At 45.6% G+C, this 26,110-nt stretch overlaps 1 long non-coding RNA gene across 1 annotated transcript; it reads right to left on the bottom strand.

Annotated features, from left to right (window-relative positions):
* Positions 1-1,649: 1,649 nt before the first annotated feature.
* Positions 1,650-26,110, bottom strand: LOC116969134. Its single transcript, XR_004410634.1, has 3 exons — positions 26,098-26,110; positions 16,619-16,657; positions 1,650-1,660 (listed from the first exon to the last, which is right to left on the bottom strand). It is a non-coding gene; the product is annotated as an uncharacterized LOC116969134 (long non-coding RNA).

Raw genomic sequence — 26,110 nt, 5'->3', positions numbered from 1 at the left:
CCCCTTATCCTTAAACTGTGTGTGGCCCCTTGTTCTGGACTTCCCCAACATCGAGAACAATCTTCCTGCATCTAGCCTGTCCAAACCCTTAAGAATTTTGTAAGCTTCTTTAAGATCCCCCCTCTATCTTCTAAATTCTAGCGAGTACAAGCCGAGTCTATCCAGTGTTTCTTCATATGAAAGCCCTGACATAAATGTGCGTTTGACAGCATCGGGCCTCCCCACCCCTTCGTTTAGAAAGTTGAGGGGAGACCTCATTGAAACTTACTGGGTAATGAAATACATAGGTAGAGCGGGCGTTGAAAGTTCGTTTCCACTGGTGGGAGAGTCTAGGACCAGAGCTCACAGCTTCGGAATTAAATTTCGCTCTTTTGGAAAGGTTTGTGAGGAAAAACGTGTTGCGTCAGAGGGTGGTGAATCTGTGGAACTCATTGCCACAGAGGCAAAGTGGAGGCAAAGTCAGTGGATCATTTTAAGGCAGTGATAGACAAATGCTTGGTTGGAACAGGTGGCAAGGGACATGGGGCGAAGGCATGAGAAGGGGATTAGGAGGCCGAGCTCAGCCACGATTTAATGGCGGGGATGACTCGACGGGCCGAATAGCCTAATTCTACACCTACAAATTACGAACTTGTGAACCTCGGTGTCGGACGTCACACCAAGCCCGTCTCGTATCTACCTGTATTTAATCCATATCCAGACTGCAACGACCAGGTTCAGGAATAGCTCCTCCCCCACAGCATCAGGGTGTTAAAACTGGCTCGGACAGAACTCTGATTATTAATAACCAATGATCTGTTATTTGCACTTTATCATTGTATATATTCATGTGTGTGTATATATTTATATTGTGGTATATGGACACACTGATCAGTTTTGTAGTTAATGCCTACTATGTTCTGTGTGCTGAAGCAAAGCAAGAACTTCTCTGATCTATCAGGGACACATGACAATAAACTCACTTGAACTTGAACTTCTACTTGATCCCTCTATTCCTTGCATGTTTATCTTGCACTGAACGTGATTCCCTTTATCCTGTATATCTGCATTATGGGCGGCTTCGACCGCCCCGACGCGGGGGCTTTGACCGCCCCCGACGCGGTGGCTTTGACCGCCCCGACCGCGGGAGAATAAACTAGAAAGCAGATTGGAACTTATTGCCTTCCATCACAGTGAGGAACGTGGGTAATCGGCTGTGGTGGATGTTTATGTTAGCTTTTATATAGTTGTGTGTCTTGTTGCATTTTTATTTTTAGGGTGGCTGTGTGGTATTTCGAATTTAACTGTACCTCAATTGGTACATGTGTCAGTAAACTGATCTTTTAAACCTTGAAACCTTGAAACCTTGATGTTCATCATGTATTGTCTGTCCGCCGACAGGAATGAACGAAAAAAAAGCGTTTCGTTGTCCTTGTTACACGCGACAATAATCAACTAGTCTAAACTAAACCAAACCAAACTAAACTAAACTAAACTAAACTAAAGAAATGAATGCGAAGGAAACTGAAGTTAAATAAAATAAACTAAATGAAACTCAGTTAACCAATACTAAACTAAATTAAACCAAACAGATCTAAACTATACTTAACTGAGCTGAGGGTAAATGAACTGAACTGAACGGAACTGAGCTCAACTAAACCCAACCCAAACCAACTCAACTCTATTTAACACAACCCAACACAACTTAATTCCACACAATTCAACTCGGAGGTTGCAGGTGGTTGCCGGAGGTAGCAGGTAGTGGAAGCAGGTACTGAGACTGACAAAAACCTCCGGGTTTCATTAGAATTCTGAGGGGCAAACTTTTCACACAGAGGGTGGTGGGTATAAGGGAGCTGCTGCATGAGGTATTTGGGCAGGGACAAAATAACATGTATTACACATTTGGACAGGTACATGGGTAGGGCAGGATTATACAGTCATAGAGTGTGGAAACAGGCACTTCTGCCCAACTTGCCCACACCGGCCAACAATGTCCCATCTACACTAGTCCCACCTGCCTGCGCTTGGTCCATATCCCACCACACCAGTGCTATCCATGTACCTGTCCAACTGTTTCCTAAACGTTGGGATAGTCCCAGCCTCAACTACCACCTCTGGCAGCTATTATGTTCTGTCTATCTTCGATTCAGACCAGTAGTTCTTCCCTACAGTAGCCACACAAAGCTGGAGTAACACAAGCGGGACATACAGCGTCTCTGGAGAGAAGGAATGGGTGACGTTTCGGGTCGAGACCCTTCTTCACCCATTCCTTCTCTCGCTAGAAGTTAGAAGATTGATGGGGGGATCTTACAGAAACTTACAAAATTCTTAAGGGGTTGGGCAGGCTAGATGCAGGAAGATTGTTCCCGATGTTGGGGAAGTCCAGGACAAGGGGTCACAGTTTAAGGATAAGGGGGGAATCTTTTAGGACCGAGATGAGAAAATCATTTTTTTTTCACACACAGAGCGTGGTGAATCTGTGGAATTCGCTGCCACAGAATGTAGTTGAGGCCAGTTGATTGGCTATATTTAAGAGGGAGTTAGATGTGGCCCTTGTGGCTAAAGGGATCAAGGGGGATGGAGAGAAGGCAGGTACAGGATACTGAGTTGGATGATCAGCCATGATCATATTCAATGGCGGTGCAGGCTCGAATGGCCGGATGGCCTACTCCTGCACCTATTGTCTATTGTCCACGATTCCCCGACTCTGGGCAAGAGATTCTGTGCATCTAGGTTTAGAGGGATTATGGGCCAAACGTGGACAGGTGGGATTAGTATAGCTGGGGTGGGCAAGTTGGTTCTAAAGGTCTGTTTCCACACTGTATCACTCGATGATTCTATAAACCGATCCTATCCACGCACTTGGCCAAACGTGGACAGGTGGGACTAGTGTAGATGTTGGTTGGTGTAAGTAAGTTGGGCCAAAGGGCCTGTTTCTGTGCTCTGTAACTTACTTCTGAGCAGCTTAATTGCACAACGTGAAGCAGGATTGTCAGTTGCATTTCACCGATATGCAATTTCCTGTTTGAAAATTGAAACCGGGAAGCCCGGTTTGTGGAGATAGTAAAACAAACAGAATTGTTTTAAATTAAAAATGCGTGAAACATTAACTCACAGATTGGTCCAGATTCTTCTGTCGAACTCTAGAGTTCCGCAAAGATATGCCTGTCTAACCTGACTATCGATCACACAACCACATTGGGGATTTATGAGCGTGGGCAAGAAAGGGAAATGTGAGGTTAGATCCCATTTTCCGTGTGCGTGGTTTCTTGAGCGTTTTACTTCATTGTATGTGAAGTATTTCTGCATTTTGAAGTTAGTTTGATTTGTATCTGTGTTTTCAATGTAATATATATCAGACACATAGAAACATAGAAAATAGGTGCAGGAGGAGGCCATTCGGCCCTTCGGCCCTTCGAGCCAGCACCGCCATTCAATGTGATCATGGCTGATCACCCCCAATCAATAACTCGTGCCTGCCTTCTCCCCATATCCCCTGACTCCGCTATCTTTAAGAGCCCTATCTAGCTCTCTCTTGAAAGCATCCAGAGCTTTATGTTCATTGTTCACAAGTAGCAGAATTAGGCCATTCGGCCCATCGAGTCCACCGCGCCATTCAATCACGGCTGATCTATCCTGTGTCTCCTAACCCCATTCTCCTGCCTTCTCCCCATAACCCCTGACAACCGCACTAATCAACAATCTATTTAGCTCTGCATTAAATATATCCACTGACTTGTGGCCTCCACCAGCGTCTGTGGCAAAGAATTTCACTGATTCCCCGCCCTCTGGCTAAAGAAATTCCTTCTCGTCTCAATAGACAATAGACAATAGACAATAGGTGCAGGAGTAGGCCCTTCGGCCCTTCGAGCCAGCACCGCCATTCATTGTGATCATGGCTGATCGTCCCCAATCAATAACCCGTGCCTGCCTTCTCACCATATCCCTTGACTCCACTAGCCCCGAGAGCTCTATCTAACCCTCTCTTAAATCCATCCAGTGACTTGGCCTCCACTGCCCTCTGTGGCAGGGAATTCCACAAATTCACAACTCTCTGAGTGAAAACGTTTTTTTCTCACCTCAGGCATAAATTACCTCCCCTTTATTCTAAGACTGCGTGTGGCCCCTGGTTCTGGACACGCCCAACATTGGGATTTTTTTTCTTGCATCTAGCTTGCCCAGTCCTTTTATAATTTTATATGTTTCGATAAGATATCCCCTCGTTCTTCTAAACTCCAGTGAATACAATCCTAGTCTTTTCAATCTTTCCTCATATGACAGTCCCGCCATCCCTGGGACAGTCTGGTGAATCTACGCTGCACTGCCTCAATCTCAAGGATATCCTTCCTCAAATTAGGAGACCAAAACTGTACGCAATATACCAGGAGTGGTCTGACCAAGACCATGTACAGCTGCAGTAGAACCTTCCTGACCCTATACTCAAATCATTTTGCTATGAATGCTAACATACCATTCGCTTTCTTCACTGCCTGCTGCACTTGCATGCCTACTTTCAATGACTGGTGTACCATGACACCCAGGTCTCGTTGCATCTCCCCTTTTCCTAATCGGCCACCATTCAGATAATAGTCTACTTTCCTGTCTTTGCCACCAAAGTGGATAACCTCACGTTTATTCACATTATACTGCATCTGCCATGCATTTGCCCACTCACCCAGCCTATCCAAGTCACCGTGCAGCCTCCTAGCATCCTCCCCACGGCTAACACTGCCCCCCAGCTTCGTGTCATCCGCAAACTTGGAGATGTTGCATTCAATTACCTCGTCCAAATCATTAATATATATTGTAAATAGCTGGGGTCCAGCACTGAGCCTTGCGGTACCCCACTAGTCACTGCCTGCCATTGTGAAAAGGACCCGTTTACTCCTACTCTTTGCTTCCTGTCTGCCAGCCGTATGACGTTCGTGCATTAATTGTGCAATGTGTTCACGTGACTAGCGCGCAATTAGCATACACGACATTGGTACCGCGGGACACACCTTGCCCACAGGTAAAGGTGACCCTGCCGCAGTGTATAAGACGCGGCCACCAGACAGCGCCACACACACACACACCCTCGGCAGACATGCACGAACCCGTGAACAGCCCAGTCTATTCCATCTGCTATATTATTATTGGCCTTTTCGGCGTTCCCAGTAAGTCATTTATTCATTTGTCATGGGCGGATACGGAGGCGCAGCGGCAGAGTTGCTGCCTCGCAGCGCCAGTGACCCGGGTTCGATCCTGACTACGTGTGCTGTCTAAACGGACCTACGTGGGTTTTCTCCGGGTGCTCTGGTTTCCTCTCTCACTCACTCAAAAGACGAGAAGGTTAGTAGGTTAAATGGCTTCGGAAAAAATGTGAATTGTCCGCTGTGTGTGTGTGTGTGTGTGTGTGTGTGTGTGTGTGTGTGTGTGTGTGTGTGTGTGTGTGTGTGTGTGTGTGTGTGTGTGTGTACGTGTGTGCGTGTGTGCGTGTTTGTGTGTCTGAGTGTGCGTGTGTGTGTGTGTGCGTGCGTGTGTGTGTGTGATTGTGTGTGTGTGTACGTGTGTATATATGTGTGTGTGTGTGTGGTATCTGTGTGTGTGAGCGCGAGAGCGACGCGCGAGCGCGAGGCTAGAGAGAGAGAGCAGAGCGAGCGCGAGAGCGCGACGCGCGAGATGCGACGATTCGGCGTTCGCGAGGCGCGCAGCTCGAGAGAGAGAGAGTGCGTGTGTGGGTGCTTTGTGTGTCTTATATGTGTTGTCTGTGTGTGAGCTGCGCGAGCGCGCTTCGCTGCGTGGGGGAGCGAGCGGGGCGAGCGCGCCCAGCTTCGCGACCGGCGAGCGAGCGAGAGTGCGTGTGTGCGTTGGTGTGTGTGTGTTATTGTGTTTGTGTGTTGTGTTGTGTGTGTGTGTGTCTGTGTGTGTTAGTGTGTGTGTGTATGTGTGTGTGTTTGTGTATTAGTGTGTGTGTGTGTGTTTGTGTGTGTGTGTGTGTGTGTGTGTGTCTGTGTGTATGTGTGATTGTGTGTGTAGGATAATGTTGGTGTGCGGGGTGATCGCTGGTCGGCGCGGACTCGGTGGGATGTTTCCACAATGATCTGACAGGTAAGTCCAATCATTTACGTGTAGCTCAGACGCTCGAGTCGAAAGATAACTGAAGTGGGTGTCTGGAGCAAACTGCCATGCGACGCTTTCTTAGAGATCGCCCCGTCACGGGAGCTTCGATCACCTCCACCGCGGGAGAATATAGAATAAAGAGACTTCTTCAACATAGGACCGAGATGAGAAAAGCATTTTTTTCACACACAGAGAGTGGTGAATCTGTGGAATTATCTGCCACAGAAGGTAGTTGAGGCCACACAGTTCATTGGCTATATTTAAGAGGGAGTTACAAGGTGTCACAGTTTAAGGATAAAGGGGAAATCATTTAGGACCGAGATGAGAAAAACATTTTGCACACATTTTTCGAGCCTGCACCATTCGCCATTCAATATGATCATGGCTGATCATCCAACTCAGTATCCTGTACCTGCCTTCTCTCCATTCCATCTGATCCCTTTAGCCGCAAGGGCCACATCTAACTCCCTCTTAAATATAGCCAATGAACTGTGACCTCAACTAACTTCTGTGGCAGAGAGTTCCAGAGATTCACCACTCTCCGTGTGAAAAATGTTTTTTCTCATCTCGGTCTTAAAGGATTTCGCATTTCAATGTACCTGCATTGGTACATGTGACAATAAACTGACCACCGAACATGTGATATCCTGTATATCAATGCAATAAAGCCAAACACAGATACAGCTGGTAGACCGAAGGGAAAGATGCAGAATTTGCAAAATGTAAGCGCCCTTTATGGACAACAATTTGCATATCTTGGCAAGGTGTGACACCGTGACCGATGCCACGGTGTAATTCTATTCTAGTAAAGTTATTCTATTCTATTCTGAGTTATCAGCATTGTAGCGCATCAGTTGCAGAGACAAAGTCAAATGTCCACAATGGGATAGAGGTGAATCGGACAGTACTCTAGATTCTGGAAGGTTCTTTCAGAAGCCTGCTATCAGAGGGGAAGAAGCTGTTCCTGAGTCTGGTGGTGAGCAATGTCAAGCTGCTGTACCTTCTGCCGGACGGGAGTTAGGTCATATTGATCATGTTGTGTAGGAAGGAACTGCAGATGATGGTTTCCATCGAAAATAGGCACAACGTGCTGGAGTAACTCAGCGGGACAGGCAGCATCTCTGGAGAACGTGGACAGGTACAAAGTGCTGGAGTAACTCAGCGGGTCAGACATGCAGCATCTCTGGAGAACGTGGACAGGTACAAAGTGCTGGAGTAACTCAGCGGGTCAGGCAGCATCTCTGTGGAGAACGTGGACAGGTACAAAGTGCTGGAGTAACTCAGCGGGCCAGGCAGCATCTCTGGAGAACGTGGACAGGTACAAAGTGCTGGAGTAACTCAGCGGGTCAGGCAGCATCTCTGTGGAGAACGAGGACAGCTACAAAGTGCTGGAGTAACTCAGCGCGTCAGGCAGCATCTCTGGAGAACGTGGACAGGTACAAAGTGCTGGAGTAACTCAGCGGGTCAGGCATGCAGCATCTCTGTGGAGAACGTGGGCAGGTACAAAGTGCTGGAGTAACTCAGCGGGTCAGGCAGCATCTCTGGAGAAAAGGAATAGGTGACGTGAGGGGTCAAGATCCTTGTTCAGACTGATAGTGTCTATGAACAAGGACGAGTCGCACCGCGCCCATTCCCCCTTCCCCCCTCTCCCATCGGGCAAATGGTATAGAAGTGTGAAAACGCACACTTCCAGAGTCAGAAGGCAGATACAAATGCTGGAGAAACTCAGCGGGTGAGGCAGCATCTATGGAGGGAAGGCATAGGGTCGAGATCCTCCAGAGTCAGGGAGTGTTTCCTCCCAGCTGTTATCAGGCAACTGAATCATCCTACCACAACCAGAGAGCGACGCTGAGGAAAGACATTTTTGCCATAGAGGGAGTACAGAGAAGGTTCACCAGACTGATTCCTGGGATGTCAGGACTTTCATATGAAGAAAAACTGTATAGACTCGGCTTGTACTCGCTAGAATTTAGAAGATTAAGGGGGGATCATATGGAAACTTACAGCATTCTTAAGGGGTTGGACAGGCTAGATGCAGGAACATTGTTCCAGATGTTGGGGAAGTCCAGAACAAGGGGTCACACATTTTAAGGATAAGGGGGAAATATTTTAGGACTGAGATGAGAAAAACATTTTATACACCGAGAGTGGTGAATCTCTGGAATTCTCCGCCACAGAAGGTAGTTGAGGCCAGTTAATTGGCTATATTTAAGAGGGAGTTAGATGTGACCCCTGTGGCGAGAAAGCAGGTACATGATACTGTGTTGGATGATCAGCCATGATCATATTGAATGGCGGTGCAGGCTCGAAGGGCCGAATAGCCTACTTCTGCACTTATTTTCTATGTGTCTATGTTTCTATCAACTTCTTTGTTGACCCTCGTAGATCCTTGATCGGACTTTGCGGGCGTTACCTTGCACTAGACGTTGTTCGCTGATCATGTATCTATACCCTATGAATAGCTCGATTATGAATTGCCTTTCCGCTGATTGGTTAACACGCGTCAACAGATTTTCAATCTAGCTCGCTACACGTGACAACAAACTAATTGAAACTGCACTGACTCTTCGGAGGGAGTGTAAAGTGTAGATGGGGTTAAAATTGTGAGGTGAATCCAGAAATGTGTGAGACTATAATGACCACCAACTAATGTGTCTGTCTTTCTCAAAATGCCAATATTACGCTCATTTGTCTATTGTTCAAAACGTTATAAATGTTGGTGTGATATATTTGATATATTCTCAAAGCTATTTAAGACAAAAATGGAACCTAACACTGAAATGATTATATTTGGAGTAAGTGGAGATGGGAACAAATTAAATACACACCAAAACTCATTTTTCAATAATGGGTTAATAACAGCAAAAAAAAATTATACTTAAATTTTGGAAAAATGCTAATATACCAACATTTAAAATGTGGATCAGTAATATGCTGGACACAGCACATTTGGAAGAAATGAGACTCCTCCTAATAGACAAACAAGACTAATTCTTAAGGAGTTGGTCCCCATTTATTGATTTCTTGGATTCATGTGGTGACATAGTATCATGAAAACCAACAGTTTCAGGTATGGGTGAAAGATGATTTAGAATATTTAAAAAAACCCATCTCACTGTGGCAATGGAATAATCTCCCTCCTGCTTTCCTTCTTCACTTATTCCTTCTCTTTCACTTTTTCCTTATTGGTTTTTCACCCACGCTCACTAATCTATTCTTCACTTTTCACAACCTATTTTTCTTCTCTCCTTTCTCACTTCTCTCTTTAAAAAAAAGGGAAGTTGTACAGAGAATGTAATATGTTAACGTCGTTTTTGTACCAATGCAGTGCACTCACTTCTAATTTAAAAAAAAAATGTAAATAAAAAAAATAATGTGTCTGTGATCATCTCTCATCAGCGAACGGGACGTCCATTCTCATCATCTCCCGGGGCAAGTGCGGCCTGACGGGGTGCATCACCTACTACCTGTTGAGCATGGCGGTGGCGGATCTCCTGGTCGTGTTGACCAACGTCATCGTCAACCGGATATTGGGCGTCTACTTCCCAGCCAGCTTTCTGAGCGTCACTCCAGTGTGCGCCGTCAAGACGGTCGCCCTGTACGTCGCCAAAGACTGTTCCGTCTGGCTGACCGTCGCCTTCACCTTTGACCGATACGTCGCCATCTGTTGTCCGAACTTCCGGAACAAGTACTGTACCCGGCGCCGGGCGGCGCTGGTGATAGGTCTGGTGTGTGCGGGGTGCCTCTTCCGGAACATCCCCTGGTATTTTGCATTTGAACATTTAGTTTTAATCGACAATGTCCCTTGGTACTGCATGTTCGTATCTAACTACTTCACATCAAGACCTTGGATAGCGTTTTCATTCTGCAATCTCGTTGTCTCCCTCTTCCTCCCATTGGGGTTGATCCTACTTTTCAACGCACTGACTATAAGATACATTTTACTGTCCAGTCGGATCAGAAGACGGCTCCGGGGCCAAAAGAGTTCGGGACACGAGAGTGACTCCGAGATACAAAACAGGAAGCAATCGGTCGTGTTACTCCTGGCCATATCCGCCAATTTAATAATCTTGTAGTTGACGTTCGTCGCCCATTACATTTTTGCTCGGTCGAGCGGGAAGTACTTCTCTACGAAATCCGATCCTTTGTTTTACTTTAGCGAGACTGGTTATCTGCTCCTCTTACTCAGCTGTTCCACGAACACACTCATCTATGCCGCGGTGCAGTCCAAGTTCAGAGAGGAGATTAAATATCTCGTGTTGTATCATTTCAGGCGAGCCGCAGAATTAATCAAATCACACCGTTAGTCAGAATGAAGTCGAGAAGGAACTGCAGATGCTGGTTTGCACAAAAGGACACAAAGTGCTGAGTAACATAGAAACATAGAAAATAGTTGCAGGAGTAGAGGCCATTCGGACCTTCGAGCCTGCACCGCCATTCAATATGATCATGGCTGATCCACCAACTCAGTATCCTGTACCTGCCTTCTCTCCATACCCCTTGATCCCTTTAGCCACAAAGGCCACATCTAACTCCCTCTTAAATATAGCCAATGAACTGGCCTCAAATACTTGTTCAAGAAGGAACTGCAGATGCTGGAAAATCGAAGGTACACAAAAAAGCTGGAGCAACTCAGCGGGTGCAGCAGCATCTATGGGTCTCTGAAGAATGGTTTCGGCCCGAAACGTTGCCTATTTCCTTCGCTCCATAGATGCTGCTGCACCCGCTGAGTTTCTCCAGCTTTTCTGTGTACCTTTGGCCTCAACTACCTTCTATGGCAGAGAATTCCACAGATTCCCCACTTTCTGTGTGTGAAAAAAATGTTTTTCTCTTCTCAGTCCTAAAAGATTTCCCCCTCAACCTTAAACTGTGACCCCTTGTTCTGGACTTCCCCAACATCGGGAACAATCTTCCTGTCCAACCCCTTAAGTATTTTGTAAGTTTCTGTAAGATCACCCTCAATCTTCTAAATTCTAACGAGTACAAGCCGAGTCTATCCAGTCTTTCTTCATATGGAAGTCCTGACATCCTAGGTAACGCTGCGGGTCAGGCAGCATCTCTGGAGAACATGGACACGCGACGTTGAGGGTCGAGACCCTTCTTCATACTAAGGGGTGGAGGGGGAGGGGGAGAAAGCTTGGCAGATAGGAGGTGCGAGACAAACGTGTAATTGGTGGACGAGGGCGACCCGCTGAATTAGTAAACTCACGTTAATTGTAACGTTAAAGTGAAGAATGAAATGACACATTATGTATTATACGGCTCAATAGTGTTAACCCGCCTTCATTTTCGAATTCCCTTCTTCCTGAATCTAAACAATGTTTCCACGCAGAGAATTTGGTTTTATAGAAATATTGTCGACGACTATATCAGACCAGGTTACATTTCAAACACAACAAATTAATTTCAAAACGTTGCTTCCTTTGAAGGAACATGACTCAAATATTCCGCGTTCTGCTTCCATCTCGTTCGTGTTCATTCCGGTGTATTTTTGAAACGCCATAGTGCGATACGGCGAAAAGCATTGGTTTGGTGGGCTAGCCGGGTCAGGCGGCATCTCTGGGGAACATGGATAGGTTCAGAGTGCTGGAGTAACTCCGCGGGTCAGGCAGCATCTCTGTGGAGAACGTGGCCAGGTACAAAGTTCTGGAGTAACTCAGCGGGTCAGGTAGTTCCTCTGTTGAACATGGACAGGTACAAAGTGCTGGAGTAATTCAGCGGGTCAGGCAGCATCTCTGTGGAGGACGTGGACAGGTCCAAAGTGCTGGAGTAACTCAGCGGGTCAGGTAGTTCCTCTCTTATAGAAGAATAGAATAGAATAGAATGCTATTTATTGTCATTCAAACCTGGGTTTGAACGAAATTCCATTTCTACAGTTTTTTACATTACAAAACAATCCATGACACACACTTAACACAGGTTACATAAACATCCATCACAGTGAGTCTCCCACAACTCCTCACTGTGATGGAAGGCAAAGTCTTTATCTCTTCCCTTTGATCCTTCTCCCGTGGTCCAGCAGTCCAACTGCAGTGTCGAGGCGAACTGGAGCTCCGATGTTAAAGCCCCCGGCGGGCGATGGTAAGTCCTGCGGCCGTTTAAGCCACGCCGGGCGATGTTAGGCCCCGGCTCCATGTCCTTAAAACCGCGATTCCAGCGGGAGAAGTCACCGTTGCGGAGCTCGGAAAAGCGGTCTACCACCAGGGACTTGGAGCTCCCTATGTTCCCGTCCACCGGGTCTGCGGCCGGTGCCTCCGAACTCCAAAAGTCGGGTCGCAGCCGCACGCCACCACAGCTCTTCCCGCTCCGAAGTCGGCCAGCTCCGCGATGTCCGTTCCGCAGGCTCTGCAACTGGTGCCCTCAGGTTAGTCCCGGCCGGAGGTCGCCGCCGGCTCCACGATGTTAGGCCCAACGACATCCGAGACCTGACAGGGAATAGTTGGGTCCCCGCACAGGGAAGAGGTTTAAACGGTGGGTGGTGACCCACCACATATACACAGCTAAAAATTATAATAAAAACTGACTCAAAGACATACATTTAACAAGACAAAAATTAAAAAAAGACAGTCGACTGTAGTCGAGCCGCTGCCGTTAGGCGCCGCCACTCACAGGAATGAAATGACACATTATGCATTATACGGCTCAATTGTGTTAACCCCCCTTCATTTTCTTATTCCCTTCTTCCCGAATCAAAACAATTTTTCCACGCAGAAAATTTGGTTTTATAGAAATATTGTCGACGCCTATATCAGACCAGGTTACATTTGAAACACAACAAATTAATTTCAAAACGTTGCTTCCTTTGAAGGAACATGACTCAAATATTCCGCGTTCTGCTTCCATCTCGTTCGTGTTTATTCCGGTGTATTTTTGAAACGCCATAGTGCGATACGGCGACAAGCATTGGTTTGGTTGGCTAGCCGGGTCAGGCAGCATCTCTGGAGAACATGGATAGGTTCATCATGCTGGAGTAACTCAGCGGGTCAGGCAGCATCTCTGTGGAGAACGTGGACAGGTACAAATTGCTGGAATAACTCAGCGGGTCAGGCAGGCAGCATCTCTGTGGAGAACGTGGACAGGTACAAAGTGCTGGAGTAACTCAGCGGGTCAGGCAGCATCTCTGTGGAGAACAGGGACAGGTACAAAGTGCTTGAGTAATTCAACGGGTTAGGCAGCATCTCTGGCGAAAGATGGATTTAAGAGGGAGTTAGATAAAGCTCTAGGGGCTAGTGGAATCTAGGGATATGGGGAGAAGGCAGGTACGGGTTATTGATTGGGGACGATCAGCCATGATCACAATGAATGGCAGTGTTGGCTCGAAGGGCCGAATCGCCTCCTCGTGCGCCTGTTTTCTATGTTGCTATGTCTCTATGACCGTATGTCGTTCTTGAACCTGGAGTTTTATTCCTTTCCCATGTTGTGTGCGTGTGTCTTTAACTTCTTTCTTTCTCCGTATCTCTGTTCATTTCTTTCAACAATGTCAGACGCTCCTTCAGTTTTTCACTACTGTAAATACTTATTGAAACATATAAAATCACTAAGGGTTTGGACACGCTAGAGGCAGGAACCATGTTCCGGATATTGAAGGAGTCCAGTAATAGACTAGGGGCCACAGTTTAAGATTAAGGGATAAGCCATTTAGATCGGAGACGAGGAAACACTTTTTCTCACGGAAAGTTTTGAGTGTGCGATTCTCTGCCTCAGAAGGCGGTGGAGGCAGGTTCTCTGGATACTTTCAAGAGAGAGAGCTAGATAGGGCTCTTAAAAATAACGGAGTCAGGGGATATTGCAGTTGAACAGAGGGATCTAGGAATAACTGTGCTTAGTTCCCTGAAGGTGGAATCTCGTGTAGATAGGATGGTAAAGAATGCTTTTGGTATGCTAGCCTTTATAAATCAGAGCATTGAGTATAGAAGTTGGAGTGTAATGATAAACTTGTACAAGGCATTGGTGAGCCCAATTCTGGAGTATGGTGTACAGTTTTGGTCGCCCAATTATAGGAAGGATGTCAACAAAATAGAGAGAGTACAGAGGAGATTTATTAGAATGTTGCCTGGGTTTCAGCAACTAAGTTACAGAGAAAGGTTGAATAAGTTAGGTCTTTATTCTTTGGAGCGCAGAAGGTTAAGGGGGGACTGGATAGGGGTATTTAAAATGATGAAAGGGATAGACAGAGTTGATGTGGACATCTTTTCCCATTGAGAGTAGGGAAGATTCAAACAAGAGGCCATGACTTCAGAATTAAGGGACATAAGTTTAGGGGTAACACGAGTGGGAACTTCTTTACTCAGAGAGTGGTAGCGGTGTGGAATGAGTTTCCAGTGGAAGTGGTGGAGGCAGGTTCAATTTTATAATTTACAAAATAAATTGGATATGTATTTGGATGGGAAAGGAATGGGGGGTTCTGGTCTGAGTGTGGGTAGATGGGACTAGGGGAAAATAATTGTTCGTTACGGACTTGTACGGCCGAGATGGCCTGTTTCCGTGCTGTAATTGTTATTTGGTTATGTACAAAATGGAGAAATAACTCTATGCTGTCATTTATTTGGTAATCCAAAATGTTACAATTATTTATAAATATACTGCTATTCATTGTCATAAAACGTAACAATCATTTAAAAATATTTTTATTGTATTTCTTATATTAAGTGACGCTGCCTGTAACAATCATTTTAAATATTTGATTTCTTATGTACATAGACATAACATTTAAAGAACAACAATTCGAAATATATTCATATTCCATCTGACAAGCCCCGACATCATACAATTTAAAATATATATTTTTTGTTACATACATAGAAACATAGAAACATAGACAATAGGTGCAGGAGTAGAGGCTATTCGGCCCTTCGAGCCTGCACCGGCATTCAATATGATCATGGTTATATGATATGGGGAAAAGACAGGAACTGGGTACTGATTGTGGATGATCAGCTATGATCACATTGAATGGCGGTGCAGGCTCGAAGGGCCGAATAGCCGACCCCTGCACCTATTGTCTATTGCTTATTGACCTATTTATGAATTCTTTCAGGCCTCTCAGCAACCTCGGATATTCCAGATAAAACAATCCAAATCACTCCAGCCTCGGACTGCAGCTAATACCGCCTAGTCCAGGCAGCATCTGATAAACCTTCTCTGCACCCTACCCAAAGTCTACAGATAGTTCATGTATTGGGCCGTCCGGAACTGCGCGCAATACTCATACGTCAAGAGGCAACGAGATTTATTGGTCAAATGTACTAAAACGGAACCATATTGTTTTAATTCGCAGCAGCACAACATGTTCGCAGACACAGTAGAGATCGATATTCTAACACACAAAGCAAAAGGTAAATACATTAAAATATACAACATAGTACATCAATATCCTTAAGGCGTAAACGTTCTCCACCACCTTCCTCTTCCAAACTTAACAATCAGTTCATTGGTTTGAGCTTCGGCCTATCTTTAATCGGTCTTTACCTTGCATTGAATGGTATTCCCTTTATCACGTATCTGTACAATTTGGACGGCTTGGTTGTAATCATATACAGACTTTCCGCTGAATGGAGAGCACGCAACAAACAGCTTTTCGCTGTACCTCGCTACACGTGACTGTAGAAAACTAGACTAAACTAAACGAAACCAAACTAAAGTAAAATAAAGTAAACTAAACGAAAATAAGAAAACCTGTAGTAAACTAAATTCAATTAAACTTAACCGAAGTGAACTTAAATGAACTGAACTGAACTGAACGGCTCAACCCAACTCAACCCAAACCATCTCGCCTCAACTCAAATCACCCCAACCTTACTCAACCCAACTCAATTGAACTCAACTCAACACAAACCCAACTCAACTCCAAACTCAACGCAACTCAACACAACTCGACTCAACTCATCGCAACTCAACTCAACTCAAATGTCAAGCCAACTCAATTGAACTCAACTCAACTCAAAACACAACCCAACTCAACCCAACCCAACCACTCATCCCAACTCAACTAAAAACTCAACCCAACTCAACCCAACCCAATCCAACTGGCCTCAACTCAACGTAACTCAACTCAACTCAACTCAAAACTCAACCTAACTCAACCCAACTCAATTCAACTCAACCTTACTCACCTCAACCCAGCTCAAACCAACTCAACCCAGCTCAACCCAACTCAACCCAGCTCAACCCAACTCAACCCAACTCAACCCAGCTCAACCCAGCTCAACCCAACTCAACCCAACTCAACCCAACTCAACCCAGCTCAACCCAACTCAACTCAACTCAACTCAAAACTCAACCAAACTCAACCCAACCCAACTCGCCTCAATTCAACTCACCTCAAACCCAACTCAACTCAAAACTCAACCCAACTCAACCCAACACAACTCGCCTCAACTCAATGCAACCCAACCCAACTCAACCCAACTCACCTCAACCTAAATCAACTCAACCCAACTCAAAACTCAACTCAACTCAACACAACTCGACTCAACTCGTCGCAACTCAACTTAACTCAAATTTCAACCCAACTCAATTGAACTTAACTCAACACAAACCCAACCCAACCTAACTCAACCCAACTCAACTCAACCTTACTCACCTCAACGCAGCTCAACCCAGCACAACCCAGCTCAACTCTACTCAACTCAAAACCCAACCCAACACAACCCAACCCAACCACTCAACCTAACTCGCCTCAACACAACGCAACCCAACCCAACTCAACTCAAAACTCAACCTAATTCAACCCAACTCAATTCAACTCAACCTTACTCAGCTCAACCCACCTCAACCCAGCTCAACCCAGCTCAACCCAGCTCAACCCAGCTCAACCCAGCTCAACTCAACACAACTCAACTCAAAATTCAACCCAACTCAATTGAACTCAACACAACCCAACTCAACTCAACTAAACACACATCGCAACCAGACGGACCGGGTATGTTACTATTGTCTTCAGCTCATCTCTGAATTTCCTCTGGGTTAATGTATAAATAAATGTATTGGTGCAGCAACAGAGAAGCAGGAGCATATAACCCGCTTCCTCGAGAATAAACACCGGGTCGTTGTATCCGGAGTAAATAAAAGTTTTCGTGATCCGAAAGTACAAATAATGCACCACATACGTCATCCACAGTAAGATGAAGTTGCCGGAAATGCTGAATAGTAAAATGATCGACTTCCTGCGGCTCTCCATCTCGGGGTCAGGGCCTTTGCCGGGGAGAGCGTCATCACGCAATGATTTCCGGACTCTGCTGGCGGTGATGATGCGTTTGACGGTCAGGAAATTCAGTAACAATACAACCGCGAATGGCAGCAGGGGCGTGATGATGCGATCGATATACGAGAAAGCGTTCCACCACGGCGAGGTATAAAAACTTGGTATTATTCGGCAATACCAAGGGAGGTTGCCCTCGTAGTACAGCGGGTCGAAAACGAAATACCAACCGACATTCTTCAAACAACTCATAGCTACAATACCAGCGACGACTGGCGCTGCCGTTTTTCTGGTGCAGTACTTGCGTTTGAAGTTGGGACAGCAAATGGCCACGAAGCGATCGAAGGTGAATGCGACGGTTAGCCAGACGGAGGAGTCTCTGGATGCATAAGCGACTGGGGACTTGATGCGGCAGATCCAGGTGAGCGACAGGTAACTCCCGGGGAAGTAAATGCCGACGATGCGGTAGAGAATGACGGCGGTGATGAGAACCATCAGATCCGCCGCCGCCATGGCAACCAGGTAGATAGTCACAGACCTGGATAGAACGCACCTCCCCCGCGACAGGATCACCATGGCGACAATATTAACTGTTGGCAAATGTACAACCGTTAATATAGAAACATAGAAACATAGACAATAGGTGCAGGAGTAGAGGCACAATCGTTAACCACTTTAACATACTTGCATTCCACATTTTATGCGTTGGTATTGATGTATTTTTCCAAAATTTAAGTATTAATGTTTTTGCTATTATTAAACCATAGTTAAAAAATAAATGTTGAGATGTGTTCAATTTATTCCCATCTTCCATTACGCCAAATATAATCATTTCAGTATTAGATTCCATTCTTATCTTAAATAATTTTGAGAATATTTCGAAAATATCACTCCAAAATCTACAAAGTTTTATGCTGGAAACTAAGGAGTGTGTTATAGTTTTAAAGTATGTGTTTAATGTTCCTTTGTGTGTTTTGTGTGGGGGTGGTGTGGGGGAGCAAGGGGGAACCCGCTTCGGTCGCCTCCTCCATGGATAGGCGACTTTTTCCAGGTCGCCTCCACCGTGGACTAACAACAAGGATCGGCGCGGCCTTTCCCGGAGACGCGCCCGGGGCTTCAGCGGCGGGCGCAGCGTGGACTCTCGTTATGGAGCGGTTGAGCCCTCGCTGGGGTTCGCTGGAGGGGAGCGCTCCGTTTCGCTGGCCCGGGGCAGCCGGCAGCCTGAAGTCGCAGCCTGAAGTCGCGGTCTGCAGAGCTCCAGCTGGTGCAGCGTCTACAGCCCGGGATCCCTCGTGGGGGACCCGGGGGAAGAAGAAGCCACCACTGCCGGCCCGCAGCCAACTTCTACCGCGGGTCCGTCATGGACTTACCATCACCCCTGGAGGGAAGCTTCGACCGGCGGCCCTGCAGTCTACGGTGCTTCTGGCTGCGGCGGAGACTTTAAATCTCGACCGCCGGCCTGCGGCCTACACCAACTTAAAGCCGCGGTCTCCGGTGAGGAAGAGCCGATCCTGGACTGACTCTGGACTCTGGTCCTTTCCATGGGGGTGGGGGGGGGATGGAGGAGGGCTGGCCAAATGTTGTGCCTTCCACCACAGTGATGAATGCTGTGGTGGAAGTTTGTGTTACATGTTTATTGTTGTATGTTCTTTATTATTGTATCGCTGCTGACAAATCCTTTAGGACTGCTACCATCGTGCCTGTACCCAAAAAAACTGCCATTACCAGCTTGAATGACTATAGACCTGTTGCTCTCACTTCAACGGTGATGAAGTGTTTTGAACGGCTGGTCCTGGCCCACATTTGGTCCTAATTCCCATCCACCCTGGATCAGCATCAGTTTGCATATAGAGCTAATAGGTCAACGGAAGATGCCATCAACATAGCTCTACATTCTGTACTGATACATCTGGAGCGTCCTGGCTCATATGTGAGGATGATATTTGTAGATTTTAGTTTTGCATTTAATTAATCATCCCCAGCAGAATGGTGGACAAACTGTCTGATCTGGGTGTTAATGCAAACACATGCGGATGGATTAAGGACTTTCTAACAGATCGCCCACAGACTGTCAGGATGGGGTCCAATTACTCCCCAGTCCTGACGCTCAGCACAGGAGCGCCACAAGGTTGTGTGCTGAGTCCCATCTTGTATACAATATACACTTATGACTGTATACCAACACAGAGTACAAACAGGATCATCAAGTTTTCGGATGACACGACTGTGGTGGGACTGATAAACAACAACGACGAGTCTGCCTACAGGGATGAAGTCCACAAACTGACTGTCTGGTGTACCAAAAACAACCTGGTACTCAATCCATCAAAGACAAAAGTGCTGGTCGTTGACTTCAGGAGGAAGAGGAGAGAGGATCCTGCTCCCTTATACATCAAAGGAGACATGGTGGAGAGAGTCACTGGCTTTAAGTTCCTGGGAATAAACATCTCCCAGGACCTCAAATGGCAAATGAACACCGTCACTCTCGTGAAGAAGTCACATCAGCGGCTGTATTTCCTGAGGTCTCTGCGGAGAGCAAACGTCTCACAGCCGCTGCTGTTGTCCTTCTACCGATGCGCCGTGGAGCGTATCCTCTCCTATGGAATCCTGGTGTGGTTTGCTAGCTGTACTGTGGCTGAGAGGAGGGCGTTGCAGGGAATTATAAAAACTGCGCAGAACATTACAAACGCCCAACTGCCCTCCTTGGATGACATATATAGGGCCCGATGCTTGCGCCGGGCCACAAATATCAAGCAGGACACATCCCACCCTGCCAACCACCTTTTTACTCTGCTACCCTCTGGGAGGCGATTCAGGACTCTGAAGGCTCGCACCGGTAGACTAAAAAATAGTTTCTACCCATGTGCGATAAAAGAGCTAAATTCCAACAGAGAATTCTGGGGAAGCAAAATGTAATTCCAAGAAATGCCGCCAAATTCTTTTAAATTATTTTAAATTCATTTAAAATACCTATTTATTTTTTACTAATAAGTGTACATATGTGTTAATGGTTGTCGTGTTTGTATTTTTTTTAACCGGAGGAGATGTAATGGAATTTCGTTGCACAGTATTGTGCAATGACAATAAACGTATTCATTCATTCATTCAATCATTCATTCATTCATTCATTCATTCATTCATTCATTCATTCATTCATTCATTCATTCATTCATTCATTCATTCATTCATTCATTCATTCATTCATTCAAATTCCACCGACCCTGGTTGTGTGGCAATAAATTCTATCTAATCTAATTATAGTTGCATTTTGGGATAGACAACCACTTTTAAAGTGACACCACGCGTAAACTAGTGGAACAGCACCACATATCCAGCATGGGTCCATTTCATGTGTAGAAACACAACAGCAGATGCAATATATCAGTTCGCAACAACCAACCTCATCTCCCGGTGGCTCAGCACTTCAACCCCCCCTCCCATTCCCAATCCCGATCCGTGAAATAATCGGTTTAAGAAGGAACTGCAGATGCTGGAAATTCGAAGGCACACAAAAAAGCTAGATAAACTCAGCGGGTGCAGCAGCATCTATGGAGCGAAGGAAAAGGGCAACGTTTCGGGCCGAAACCCTTCTTCAGACTGATCGGAGGTGGGGGGCCTGGAGAAGAAAGGAAAAAGGAGGAGGAGCTCGAAGGCTGGGGGATAGGAGGAGACAGTAGGAGGCCTGAGGAAGGGGAGGAGACAGCAAGGACTAACAAAATTGTGAGAATTCTATGTTCATGCCCCCAGGATGCAGACTCCCCAAGGGGAATATGAGGTGCTGTTCCTCCAATTTCCGGTGCTGCTCGCTCTGGCCATGGAGGAGACCCAGGACAGAGAGGTCGGATTGGGAATGGGAGAAGGGAGTTGAAGTGCTGAGCCACCGGGAGGTCAGGTTGGTTATTGCGGACCGAGCGGAGGTGTTCGGCGAAACGATCGCCCAACCTCCGCTTGGTCTCACCGATGTAGATCAGCTGACATCTAGAGCAGCGGATGCAGTAGATGAGGTTGGAGGAGATGAAGGTAAACCTCTGTCGCACCTGGAACGACTCCTTGGGTCCTTGAATGGAGTCGAGGGGGGAGGTAAATGGACAAGTGTTGCATTTCTTGCGGTTGCAAGGGAAAGTGCCCGGGGACGGGGTGGTACGGGAGGGAAGGGGTCGGCTGAGCTTGTATAGACTGGAATTCAGAAGGATGAGAGGATATCTCATAGAAACATATAACATTAGAAACATAGACAATAGGTGCAGGAGTAGGCCATTCGGCCCTTCGAGCCTGCACCGCCATTCGATATAACCATGGCTGATCATCCAACTCAGTATCCTGTACCTGCCTGCTCCCCATACCCCCTGATCCTTTTAGCCACAAGCGCCACATCTAACTCCCTCTTAAATATAGCCAATGAACTGTGGCCTCAACTACCTTCTGTGGCACAGAATTCCACAGATTCACCACTCTCTGTGTGAATTTTCTTTCCTCATCTCGGTCGTAAAATACTTCATCCTTAACCTTAAACTGTGTGGCCCCTTGTTCTGGAGATTGTTTTTTCACACACAGAGAGTGGCGAATCTGTGGAATTCTCTGCCACAGAAGGTAGTTGAGGCCACACAGTTCATTGGCTATATTTAAGAGGGAGTTAGATGTGGCCCGTGTGGCTAAAGGGATCAGGAGATATGGAGAGAAGGCAGGTACAGGATACTGAGTTGGATGATCAGCCATGATCATATTGAATGGCGGTGCAGGCTCGAACAGCCGAATGGACTCTACTCCTGCACCTATTGTCTATGTTTCTATGTTTCTATGTTTCTAACCTGCACAGGAGACTCTGCGCATCTACCCGATCTTTTCCCTTTATGATTTTCTGCACACACGTTTGTACATGTTGTGCAACCGGATATGCTCAAATTGTCTAGATTAATGCAAAAAAATGATTTCAGCTGTAACGAGGCAATAACATAACCATTCTCAACACGACCTGTATGGTATAACTTGGCTGGGAAAGTTGCACGCTTTCTCCTGTATCTTTGCATTGAGTACGGCTTCATTGTATTCACGAATATTATTTAAATTTTGACTGGATAGCATGCAAGGAAAAAGTTTCCCACGATGTTTGGGTGCACCGGACAATAACAATAAACTAAATTAAACTAAAATTAACTAATTTAAATTACCTGGGACACCGAACGCGGCCAGCACTGGATAGTAGATCGCGTACACAGCGCCGCTCGGTGGTTCATGCATGTCCCGCCGGGGAAGACGAGGGCTGCTCTGCCTTGAAGCGCGGTCGGTGGAGGAGCCATTATATCCGTCGAGGTACCCCGCGGGGAGAAGGCGGGGAGTGTAATTAGCGGCGTCTGCATTCGTTTACCGTTCGAGACACAGTTGTACAAAAATAACATTATTTTGACAGACATCATGACCAAAACTCAACACAACAATAAATAATATGTATGCTGTGCAACTATCATTTCATTTTACGTCGATGAGTGTAAGAAAATAAAAATATTTTAAACCGTATGATGTCGGTAATTGTAAGATGGAATAATATATTTCGAATTAGAAACATAGAAAATAGGTGCAGGAACAGGCCATTCGGCCCTTCGAGCCTGCACCGCTATTCAATATGATCATGGCTGATCATCCAACTCAGTATCCTGTACCTGCCTTCTCTCCATACCCCCTGATCCCTTTAACAACAAGCGCCACATCTAACTCCCTCTTAAATATAGCCAATGAACTGTGTGGCCTCAACTGCCTTCTGTGGCGGACAATTCGACAGATTCACCACTCTCTCTGTGTGTGAAAAAAAATGTTTTTCTCATTTAGGTCCTAAAAGATTTCCCCCTTATCATTAAACTGTGTGTGGCCCCTTGTTGTGGAATTCCCCAACATCGGGAATAATCTTCCTGCATCTAGCCTGTCCAACCCCTTCAGAGTTTTGTAAGTTTCTATAAGATTTTGTAAGATTAGATAAGAATTGTTTGTTAAATGCAATGTCAATGTGCATAAGATATCAAACATTAAAAATAATTGTTTCAGATAGTGTCACTTAATATAATCTATAAAATAGAAATAAGTAAAAATGATTACATTTCATGACAATGAATATGAATACATTTAAACACAATTGTAAAATTTGAGATTACGAAATAAATGACAGCATGTAGTTATATCTGAATTCTATTGCCAATTTTTAAGGCAAAGAATATTAAGGATAAGGGGGAAATCTTTTAGGACCGAGATGAGAAAAACATCTTTCACACAGAGAGTGGTGAATCTCTGGAATTCTCTGCCACAGAAGATAGTTGAGGCCACACAGTTCTTTGGCTATATTTAAGAGGGAGTTAGATGTCCCTTGTAGCTAAAGGGATCAGGGGGTATGGAGAGAAGGCAGGTACAGGATACTGAGTTGGATGATCAGTCATGATCATATTGAATGGCGAATGGTGCAGGCTCGAAGGGCCGAACGGCCTCTACTCCTGCACCTATTTTCTATGTTTCTATGACATAACATTTTAAGTTACATTTGTAATGTTGGCGGTGGCATGTTCTACACAGATATTGTGGGCGGACCGTCCTGTTCTCGTGTGACCGTGTTCAATTTCCTATATACTGTGCTAATTCAGGGATATCACTGAACGTATTCTGCCAAGAAGTCGGACACTAGGTCCACCATACCGTGGTGGTTTTCTGTAGACAGTAACCGGCCCACCCGCTCGCATCTTTCTGCCGCTTAGACAAGGAACGTGGTAGCTAGAACAGTACCGCTCGTGAACAGGCCTTTCAGCGCACGACCTGGGTCTGGAGATGGGCCAGAGGAGGTTTTGTAACAATGATCCCAGGAATGACTGGGTTAGCATATAGAAACATAGAAACATAAAAAATAGGTGCAGGAGTAGAGGCCATTCGGCCCTTCGAGCCTGCACCGCCATTCAATGTGATCATAGCTGATCATCCAACTCAGTATCCTGTACCTGCCTTTTCTCCATACCCCCTGATCCCTTTAGCCACAAGGGCCACATCTAACTCCCTCTTAAATATAGCCAATGGACTGTTGCCTCAACTATATTCTGTGGCAGAAAATTCCACAGATTCACCACTCTATGTGTGTGAAAAAAAATGTTTTTCTCATATCGGTCCTAAAAGACTTCCCCCTTATCCTTAAACTGCGTGTGGCCCCTTGTTCTGTACTTCCCCAACATCGAGAACAATCTTCCTGCATCTAGCCTGTCTAAACCTTTAAGAATTTTGTAAGTTTCTATCTATTTAGAAGATCCCCCCTCAATCTTCTAAATTCTAGCGAGTACAAGCCGAGTCTATCCAGTGTTTCTTCATATGAATGCCCTGACATAAATGTGCGTTTGACAGCATCGGGCCTCCCCTCCCCTTAGTTTAGAAAGTTGAGGGGAGACCTCATTGAAACTTACTGGGTAATGAAAGACATAGGTAGAGCGAGTGTTGAAAGTTCGTTTCCACTGGTGGGAGAGTCTAGGACCAGAGCTCACAGCTTCGGAATTACATTTCGCTCTTTTAGAAAGGTGGTGAGTAAAAACGTGTTGCGTCAGAGGGTGGTGGATCTGTGGAACTCATTGCCACAGAGGCAAAGTGGAGGCAAAGTCAGTGGATCATATTAAGGCAGAGATAGACAAATGCTTGGTTGGAACAGGTGGCAAGGGATATGGGACGAAGGCAGGAGAAGGGGATTAGGAGGCCGAGCTCAGCCATGATTCAATGACGGGGATGACTCGACGGGCCGAATAGCCTAATTCTACACCTACAACTTATGAACTTGTGAACCTCGGTGTCGGACGTCATACCAAGCCCGTCTCGTATCTACCTGCATTTAATCCATATCCAGACTGCAACGACCAGGTTCAGGAATAGCTCCTCCCCCACAGCCATCAGGCTATTAAACCTGGCTCGGACAGAACTCTGATTCTTAATAACCAATGATCTGTTATTTTCACTTTATCATTGTATTTATTCATGTGTGTGTATATATTTATATTGTGGTATATGGACACACTGATCTGTTTTGTAGTTAATGTCTACTATGTTCTGTGTGCTGAAGCAAAGCAAGAACGTTTCTGTCCTATCAGGGACACATGACAATAAACTCACTTGAACTTGAACTTCAACTTGATCCGTCTATTCCTTGCATGTTTATCTTGCACTGAACGTGATTCCCTTTATCCTGTATATCTGCATTATGGGCGGCTTCAACCTCCACGACGCGGGGACTTCGACTGCCCCGACCGCGGGAGAATAAACGAGAAAGCAGATTGGACCTTATTGCCTTCCATCACAGTGAGGAACGTGGGTAATCCGCTGTGGTGGATGTTTATATAGTTGTGTGTCTTGTATTTTTATTTTTAGTGTGGCTGTGCGGCATTTCTAATTTAACTGTACCTCAATTGGTACATGTGTCAATAAACTGATCTTTTAAACCCAACCCAACCTTGAAACCTTGATGTTCATCATGTATTGTCTGTCCGCCGACTGGAATGAACGAAAAAAAAGCGTTTCGTTGTCCTTGTTAAACGCGACAATAATCAACTAGTCTAAACTAAACTAAACCAAACTAAACTAAACTAAACTAAAGAAATGAATGTGAAGGAAACTGAAGTTAAATAAAATAAACTAAATGAAACTCAGTTAACCAAGACTAAACTAAATTAAACCAAACAGATCTAAACTATACTTAACTGAGCTGAGGGTAAATGAACTGAACTGAACGGAACTGAGCTGAACTAAACCCAACCCAACCCAACTCAACTCTATTTTACACAACCCAACAAAACTTAATTCCACACAACTCAACTTAACCCA

The sequence above is a fragment of the Amblyraja radiata genome, unplaced genomic scaffold (genome assembly GCF_010909765.2).
Source record: "Amblyraja radiata isolate CabotCenter1 unplaced genomic scaffold, sAmbRad1.1.pri S109, whole genome shotgun sequence".
Lineage (NCBI taxonomy): Eukaryota > Metazoa > Chordata > Chondrichthyes > Rajiformes > Rajidae > Amblyraja > Amblyraja radiata.
The sequence above is the reverse complement of the archived record's forward strand: the minus strand, read 5'-3'. Positions and strand labels throughout refer to the sequence as shown.